We start from the raw sequence: 8,642 nt of genomic DNA on the forward strand, positions 1-8,642 counted from the left end.
TTGAGGAAGAAAGGGAAGCTTCCTTCCGACTTCACGCCCCCCCCTGAGGAAACCATGCGGCACAAGGGGAAGCAGAAACAGCGGGCGGAGTGGAGACACCTGGAGGAGAGCAAAATGGCCAAGCTCAATAAGTGTCGCAGGAATAAGGTACTGTTCTCTTTCGGGAGAGGAAGGAGGAAATGTGACTAAGATGGCTTCGTCACTGTGGACTGACGGCTTAGTGCTTTGTATATTGCACATGTGTTTTACTTTGAAAAGTGTTCCCTTTCCCCATGTCTGTTGCTCCTGATTATGTTCACCTGGTGCCCTGTGTTGTCTCCTCCCCCCTCACCTGTGTCTTGTTGGGTTAATTAGTGTGGGTATTTAGGCTCTGTGTTTCCTGTTTTGTTTGGTGTGTGAGATCCTTGTGGCTGGTGACTGTGCTCACGTGAACAGCGAGATTGAGGCTGTGTCATGTGCCCGTGAGTAATAAATGCCCACACCGGGTTGTATTTTGGACGTTCTGCCTCTGCCTCCTTACTTGGTCGGGCCGCTCATAATATTTGGCCCTTCAATGCATTCAAACGGGACTGAGCTCAGCTGTGTTCTACTCATGACGTCACCACCGGAAATGGCCGAAGTTGATGTTTCCGGCGCGACGAACGATTGTTACTAACTGACAACTTTTGTATGCTGTTATAATCGTGATTTATTAAAAATACATCAATAATACAAAAATCATGTGGCACATTTCACAATACAAATGCAACCTCTATCATATACCAAGCCCACTAACAGGTGCTAATAGCATTTCGTAAGCTCTTTAAAGTACCAAAAGTAAAAGTACTCATTCTGCAGATTGGTCAGTTTCAGAATAATATATATGATATGTTTTATAATTATTGATCATTAAAGTGTTATCAAAGCTGGTAAAGGTGCAGCTAGTTTTAATGACTTTGCAGGGTAGCTTGTGAATTTACTCCAGGTGGAACTAAAGTCTGATTTAAGAGTTGATTATATTTCACATCATTAATCCAAATCTGCAAAATAATTAATGGTATTCAGTAGGGATGCTCCGATCGCCGATCCGATCGAGTGGGCGGGGCCTATGGGGATCTTCCATTTAAAGTGGACCTATCATGCTATATTTAAATGATATATTGTAGGGCCATACCTATATAAGGTATATTTATACGTTTCTGTTTTCAAAATACCAAACAGATCATGATTTTAAGTAGGGATGTCCCGATCAGCTTTTTTTGCTCCCGATCCGATTCCGATCATTTGATTTTGACAATCTGCCGATACCGATTTTTCCCGATCCGATCTTTATGCAATGCATTAAGAGAAAAAAAAGGTAACAGATAACGGCTGGTCATCCAACGCGATGAATTCAGCTATCTTGGCTGTTATTTTTTTGGCCTTTTCACTGTTCTGGGGCAGTTTCTCTTTCCTTTTAAAAGTCTCTGAAAGTGTCGGTTGTTTCAGTGCCGTTACCTGAGTGGCCGCTGTGTACTCGTCGTGTTGTTGTTGGTGGTGTTTGTATTAGATTGGTCGTGTTGAACGTAGCTCTGTTCTTTCCACCACGCGGAACCTCCGCCTTGCAAACATTGCATCTGGCTGTTACACTGCCTTCGCTTTCAATTTTATAATACTTCCAAACTCCTGACATTTTCTCTGTCCCGACTCCCGAGGCACCAGCTGAACGTAGCCTCTTGTTAGCTTACTGCTACTATTAGACACTGCGCCCTGCCCACTCTGTTGCCAGAATTGAGAGAAATAAGCAACCAGGTCTATGAAAACAAGCCCAAAAGAAGCAACACATACATGATGTTGTGTAATTTTAAACCAAAACTAAGGCCTCAGGATGACTTTAAGACGTGAACATGGTCATTTTTGTTTTCTAACATTAAATAAAATAATAAAAATATTTGATAAAAAAAAAAAAAAAAATTAAAAGAAATTCCCAATCCCCGATTTTTTTCTAAAAAAACGTAAATCTACGTGCTGTTACTTACTGCAGGTATGTTATGTGTTCTAGCAGCCCAGAATCCACACTATACATTAAAAAAAGCAATGGTAATTATGTTTCCAATTTGTTTAGTCTTTCCCTTATAAAACATAACAAAAAGAACCGATAAAAATACTGTTCAAGTACCGGTTGTTAAACAGTATATGTAAGAGTAGCAGTACTGTTCAAATCTTAACGACACCCATCCCTACTGTTGCTGTAGGCTGGCATTCATGCTAAACTACAAGGCTCTGCAGAGCAGGTGGGCTAAGTGAGGAGGAAGTAACACATGTCAGGGGCGGCAGCAGAATAAGAGGCGGGCATATGCTCTCTCTTTGTGGCCTGGCCTTGCCGCTTCACCGGACAACATGGCAGAGATACACATCTGACCCAAAATAATATCCTCACAGATGGAAAAACCCAACGTCGCCGTGGCTCAAACTCCTGGCATTTACAATCACGCACTCGTCTTTTCCATCTGGGTTTGCTTGAGGCTATTTTAAGAAGTGTTCTTGTGACTGAGGCGCAGAAAAGCAGCGAGGTAGAAGAAAACACTTGGCTGTTGGAGATCCCAGGAGGAAGGCCAAATTTATCCCCGACGTCTCTGAGTATTGACAAGTTGCATCTCGGCTTACACCCTGAAAAGTGTGTTTCTCTGTTACACAGAGAGGCTTTCAGTGCTCTCCGTCTACACTGCTGCCGATCGGCAAAATAAATCCCACTCAACTGTTAATTCTCAAGAATGATGTTTATTAATGACTTGTGTTTCAAATGTCTCGATTTATTTGCCCTCTTTCTAAGAACGAACAACATGTGCTTGACCTACATTCTGCGGCAGTGGAGTTTAATAATAGCAGATATTGAGTAAGTATTGATTTTGCTATTTTTACGTCACGACAAGTCTGTAAGACTGTTTTATATCAAGGTTTTTCAGGTTTCTAGGTTACAAAGGAACATTGTCTTATTGGTATTTGAGTGTGAAGCAAGCAACACTGAAGTAAAGTCATTGGTACAGTATGCTGATAAACAATGGTTATAAACAGTTTATTTAACATAGACGTTTTTTTACCTCAAACTTACCAAAAGTTACTATCCACAAATAGATAAACAAAGGTATTGGCCATAATTTAAAGAACCTCTTCTGATGCTTTCCGGAAAATGTTATCTCATGTGATTATTGGATAAATTACTGTCCCAGTGTGTTTTTTTTCAGAACCTGGCTGTGATGAGTTCCGAATGTTTGTTGTGTGACTTAGAAACAGGACTAAGATGGTGTCTGACAACATTTTTCTTACTTTTTAGGACTATTCCAATCTTTACCTTTCACAAAATCAAGGATTTGTTGTGTCTAACCAAACCTCTTGATACCAAATAGTTTAAGTAGCCTCAAATTAACGAACAATTAACCATAGAGTTGGCAAATAGAAAAACACTCAATGATTCAATTCAAGATTCAAGGCTTTATTGTCATGTGCACATTAGCTACAGTGTATATATGGCAATGAAAAACTTAAGTCACACGCTCCTCCAACAGTGCAACATGAATATATATAGGACATAAAACAAATAAAACTAGTAAAACACATGAAAGATCATAGAAAATGTTTGTAGTGCTCATTATTGTTTGACACGTAGATTTGAAAATGGATTCAGATTATTTTCTTATGCAACAGTAACAATACAATAATACAGTAAAGTTCCATTTCATGTGAAAGTCCTGCATTTAGAGTTTTATAAATGTGAAACTTAACATGCATTTGTATGTTTTTGGAACTCTCAAGAATAATAAAATGTCCCTGGTTTTGATTTAGTTAAAGATTACATGCTCTATTCAAACAAAACATTGATTATGTTTAAATGACTAAATGGTAGACAGGCAAAAGCAATCTGACCCAGGGTTACTGCAGTGACTAATTATGCGGTAGTGTGTGATATAGGTTTTTGTGCATGTAAACCCCCCCCCCCCCAACTGAAACGCCTCCATTGGACTCCTTTGTTTAATTCTGTAACATAGTGACATCAATACTTGCGCTTCTATTGGCTAGCGCTCCGACTCGTACGTGATAGGCTAAGCTAACCAATCAGAGCAGACTTGGCTCTGGTTTCAGACAGAGGGTGAAAAGAGGTGCTGCAGCACAGGCAGTATGAGAAAAATAAAGAGCTTTTGGAACATTAAAGCATGGAGACATGTCCCAGTAGAGGCACAAAATACAAATATGAACCTGAAAATAGCATAATAGTTATCCTAATGGGATAACAACAATTGTCGAAATGTCAACAATTGTCAAAATGTCACAGCATGGATTGAACATAAACCATAACACAAGATATGAAGACAGTATTTGTACAAAAAACAAGACACTTGCCCTCAAAAAACAGCAAAACATTAAACCGATAGTACATCCAGCCATTATCAACCATACTAATGCAGTTAGAGTCATTCAAGATGATATTAGGCTTCCTTTCCAACAAAATGTTGTATTCCCTTCCTCCATGGTGCGTCATGTAGTCATATCGAGGCTGGGCAGTGTGGTGACATTCAGCTCTTCACGCCTCTTTTTAACCAGCTATAAGTAGCTGCAGCCTGGGCCTGCGGGCCCCTGGGCCTCCTGAGGCTGTCTGGTGTCTCCGCCCCGAAGCCGGCAGCGTCTCGGTCAGGGCCCGGAGAGCCTGCACACAACCAGTCATGCCATTAAGCATCTGTGCACTCTGGGAACCCAAGCCAAGCAGAGAACCTGTTTTCTGATGGAAGATGTAAACAACTCTACATCGTGCTCAGGACTCTAGTCCATTCTCTGCCTTTCCTGCCATATGTCGCCCAAAAAGAGGAAAGCCCATTTAAATATACCGAAAATTAGGTTCTGCTTCATCTCTATCGAGCGTGTTTGTGTCCTTGTACACTATCTACCACCTGCAGCTGAGCTTAGCATGGCTCTATCGTCACGTCCGAGTGTACACAGAGCTGACTTACAATCTGTTTCTGATAAACCTCCGTCTTTGTCAAACACGCATCCTGTTGGCAGACACATGCCGGTGTTCTCCTATAACACACACAACTGCACACCAGAGCGGGAAACATGTTTGCAATCCAAATCCATTAGCTAAACTGTCACAGTGATCGGAGGCCTCTGCGTTTCTAGGCGGACAGTTACTGGGGCTGATGTATGTGGAGAAAAGTTTCAGGGAATATATATTTATATATATAGAACTGTAGTGCAGAGGCCCTGTTGCTCACAGAGTCCTTCAACAAGACATCACAAACTGCTACGTTTAGTTATAAAACCCCAAATGACAAGTATGTTCAACAATTTCCTCAAGCTTTTTATACTTTTAGTCGAGGACTGTTTGTTTCCGTTTGGACTTAACCCCCTTTTACAGTGATGGTGAATATCAACCCATATGTGCCAAACGTTGTGGTGGAATGTCAAGTATACATTTACTCAAGTACGGTATTAACTACAATTTCGAGGTTCTTGTACTTTCCTTGAGTATTTTTAATTCATGCTACTTTATATTTTAACTCCACTGCATTTCACAATCCAATATTGCAGTTTTATTCCTATACATTTATCTGACAGCTTTAGTTACTAGTGACTTTACACATGCAGATTATTACCTTAAACTAAATATAAATCGACTAATACATAAACATTTTCATATAATTATAAATGACAAAGCTCCACGTATACCAGACGTGATGAACACATCAATGCATAAGTAATCATACTGCCATAATTTAATAAATATGATGGGCCATATTGCTTAACCCCACCCCGCACTCCCCGGGTGCTGTACAATAGCTGCCCACTGCTCCTAGTACTAGACTCCTGGTACTAGGATGGGTTAAATGCAGAGAACACATTTCACTGTGTGTGCTGTGTGCTCTGCATGTGTGACGGGTTTCATCCCTCCGATTCTATTTATTCTATCTTAACAAGTACTTTTTACGTTTGGTACTTAAATACTACAGTATTTTGATGTCAGTAAGATTTCATAATTTAAAAAAAAAGTGGTATAGTTACTTTAACTTAAAGTGGACCTATCATGCTATATTTGAATAATATAGTGTAGGCATATATATATATATAAGGCATATTTATACTTTTTTTTTTTCAAAATACCAAGCAGATCATGCATTTTAGCCATGCCTCATTTCGCTCAATTTGAAAAATGTTAGCTCTGTTTTTGCGAGGGCTGATTCTGTGAGCAACAGCACCATCTAGAGGCCTGGCATATGTACTACAGCGTCTCCAGCGCTTTCGAACGGCAATGGCCGTGGCTGTCTCCTCCTGATTTTTGGAGTTGGCCCAATAGCTGTAGCGCCACCGTCCTGACGTCAGGACAGTGTTCAAATCTGGATCAGTTTTTATCAGATCCGTTGCAGCCCCTTTTTTAGAGATTTGGGTATGGAGGAAAATAGAGAGGGTTGTGTTTTCTGACACTTGGTGAGTTCCCTGGAACACCGGGGACACATATTCATGTATAAAAGACGTACAAAAGTGCATTTTGCATGATAGGTCCCCTTTAAGTAAAAGGACCTGACTACTTCTTCCATCACTGGTGAAAATACTATATGTCAACAGATAAAGAAATGTCCGAACATTTATCCGGATTTGCACCGTCTCACAACTTTTTCAGACAACATAACACATCTTGGTTTTGCTAGTAGTTAAAATGTTATCATACTATATTTAGCTTTTGGGCACACTGGACTACTGTTTTTAACTTTTATAATTTGATGTCTGTTTATTAAACAGATATTTAAATTCTGATTGCTCTTCACTTTCCAGTGCAATGATCAACACTTTTTTTTGTTGCCAGTGCAGTCCTTGTGTTTCCTCCTGTCTGCTGTGGCAGGCTGAGGAGTCTGATTAAGGACGTTCTCTGCCGGCCAGCGTCACTTGTTAGCACCCTACCCGAGACTTAAACACACATGCTGCGGCTGAGAAGTGTATCCTCACACCTGTACAAACATCTCCTGTCATGAGCAGTGTGTCAGCGCCCTCTAAAGGCCGCCCACAGGGATAACCTGACACCAACAGCCTGATTTGATTCACTATCCAAAGCTTTAGCCCCTTTGGCTAAAATAGGGAAATATGGAAGAAGAAAAAAACATGCATTTGTGAGGTATCCACAATTTTCCATGCTCTACATGCAGGGCACCCACCTGCACAGGCCTTGTTTGGCTTCGGTTCTACTAGGGCAGCCTTGCCAACTAGTCCTATAATCCACAGGGTGAATAAAAATGGATTTGGCTGGAACAGACGCTCAGTAAGCCGCCCTAAACCAACAGGCAGGATCGTCCACAACACAGATTCTCTCCTGTACATCCTCATCTTTTACAGGTCATACATTTCTCTGCTGTAACGCCAACCTACACACATTTTTACACCAAAACGTTTAATCTGAAATGAGATTCAGCATGAAAATAAGGGAAACAAAGCAGCCTAGCCAGCATTTTTCACTTGTCCAAATAAGCATTTAAATCCCATTGATTATAATTAGATATGGGACAATATCAAATGTTTTCCAAAGTCATAATAAAATACAAAACACTCCCAACAAGTTTAATTCAATTTGTTCTCCTTTTTTTTTTTGTATATATAGGGGGACCTCATTATCTGTGATGCAATTAAGGATATTTAGTTTCTTAAGATTTAGGGTACAGTGATCCTGTTTTAATTCCATTTTAAGGGTTTGAGGCACATTTTTATCGTTATGACATCATACATGGCAATTGTATTGATCAGGAAAATCGTTACATTGTTCATATGATTCCATGACTAATGATAGCCCATTGACAGCAGAGATTGAGTTAGGTGATCAGTCTAATGGTAGACAGAGAAACCTCTGAACATTCTTCTTCATGACTGAACGCTTGACACTCTTCATAATGATTTCGTTTTTCCACCAGTAAAGCACCATCACTGCACGTGTTAGTGGATGACTGTCAGTGTTTCCTGGCACGCCGTCCTCTCCTCCTCCGTCTCCAGAGGCCTCGGACAACAGACGGGTCACAGCGAAGCCACATTTTAAATCCGGTGTGCAGATGGACACCAGTAGTTGTTCTAAATCCTGAGCACCTTGGCACCGGGCAGCACAGAGAGGGCAGAGCGGACCTACACTGATACGCCTTCATGTCAGGATTGTGATTCTTTACAGTGAACCACATGTTGGAACATTTTGACCTGTGATCAGAGCTGCCGCACTGTGTACGGTTAAAAGAATGTTCCCTTGTTATATTTGAACTATTATTTATGATTTGTGGTTTTATGCTCAAATGCTCCATTTACAATTAAAATAAGAATTTTTGAAATGGGATGGATTTTTTGATAATTCCAGTATTTTATTGGCTGAAATTATTCCAATGTGCTTCAGGTGTCTACATTTTAAAATCTGTAATATGATTATTTAAGCTTTCCTGGTTGAAATTGTATGTAATATGATTAAATTCTAGTTTGCTTTATTTTATTAAATTAATAAGTAAACATTTATTATTTACCAACAGAAATAAAAGTAGAGGGATTTGTGCTGTCATCAAATACTTAACCTGGTACTTGTGGAACCGCATTTTTTTTTTCCACCTTAATTAACAACACTAACTTAAAATGTGCTTAATTGTGTCTCAAAAGAAAACGTTTTAAGACTGGTT

General features: G+C 40.0%; 1 long non-coding RNA gene across 1 annotated transcript; it reads left to right on the forward strand.

Moving 5' to 3' along the window:
- Positions 1-255: 255 nt before the first annotated feature.
- On the forward strand, positions 256-8,257 carry LOC117493273. Its single transcript, XR_004556953.1, has 3 exons — positions 256-461; positions 2,792-2,854; positions 7,905-8,257. It is a non-coding gene; the product is annotated as an uncharacterized LOC117493273 (long non-coding RNA).
- The last annotated feature ends 385 nt before the right edge of the window (positions 8,258-8,642 follow it).

The sequence above is a fragment of the Trematomus bernacchii genome, unplaced genomic scaffold (genome assembly GCF_902827165.1).
Source record: "Trematomus bernacchii unplaced genomic scaffold, fTreBer1.1, whole genome shotgun sequence".
In the NCBI taxonomy this organism is placed as follows: domain Eukaryota; kingdom Metazoa; phylum Chordata; class Actinopteri; order Perciformes; family Nototheniidae; genus Trematomus; species Trematomus bernacchii.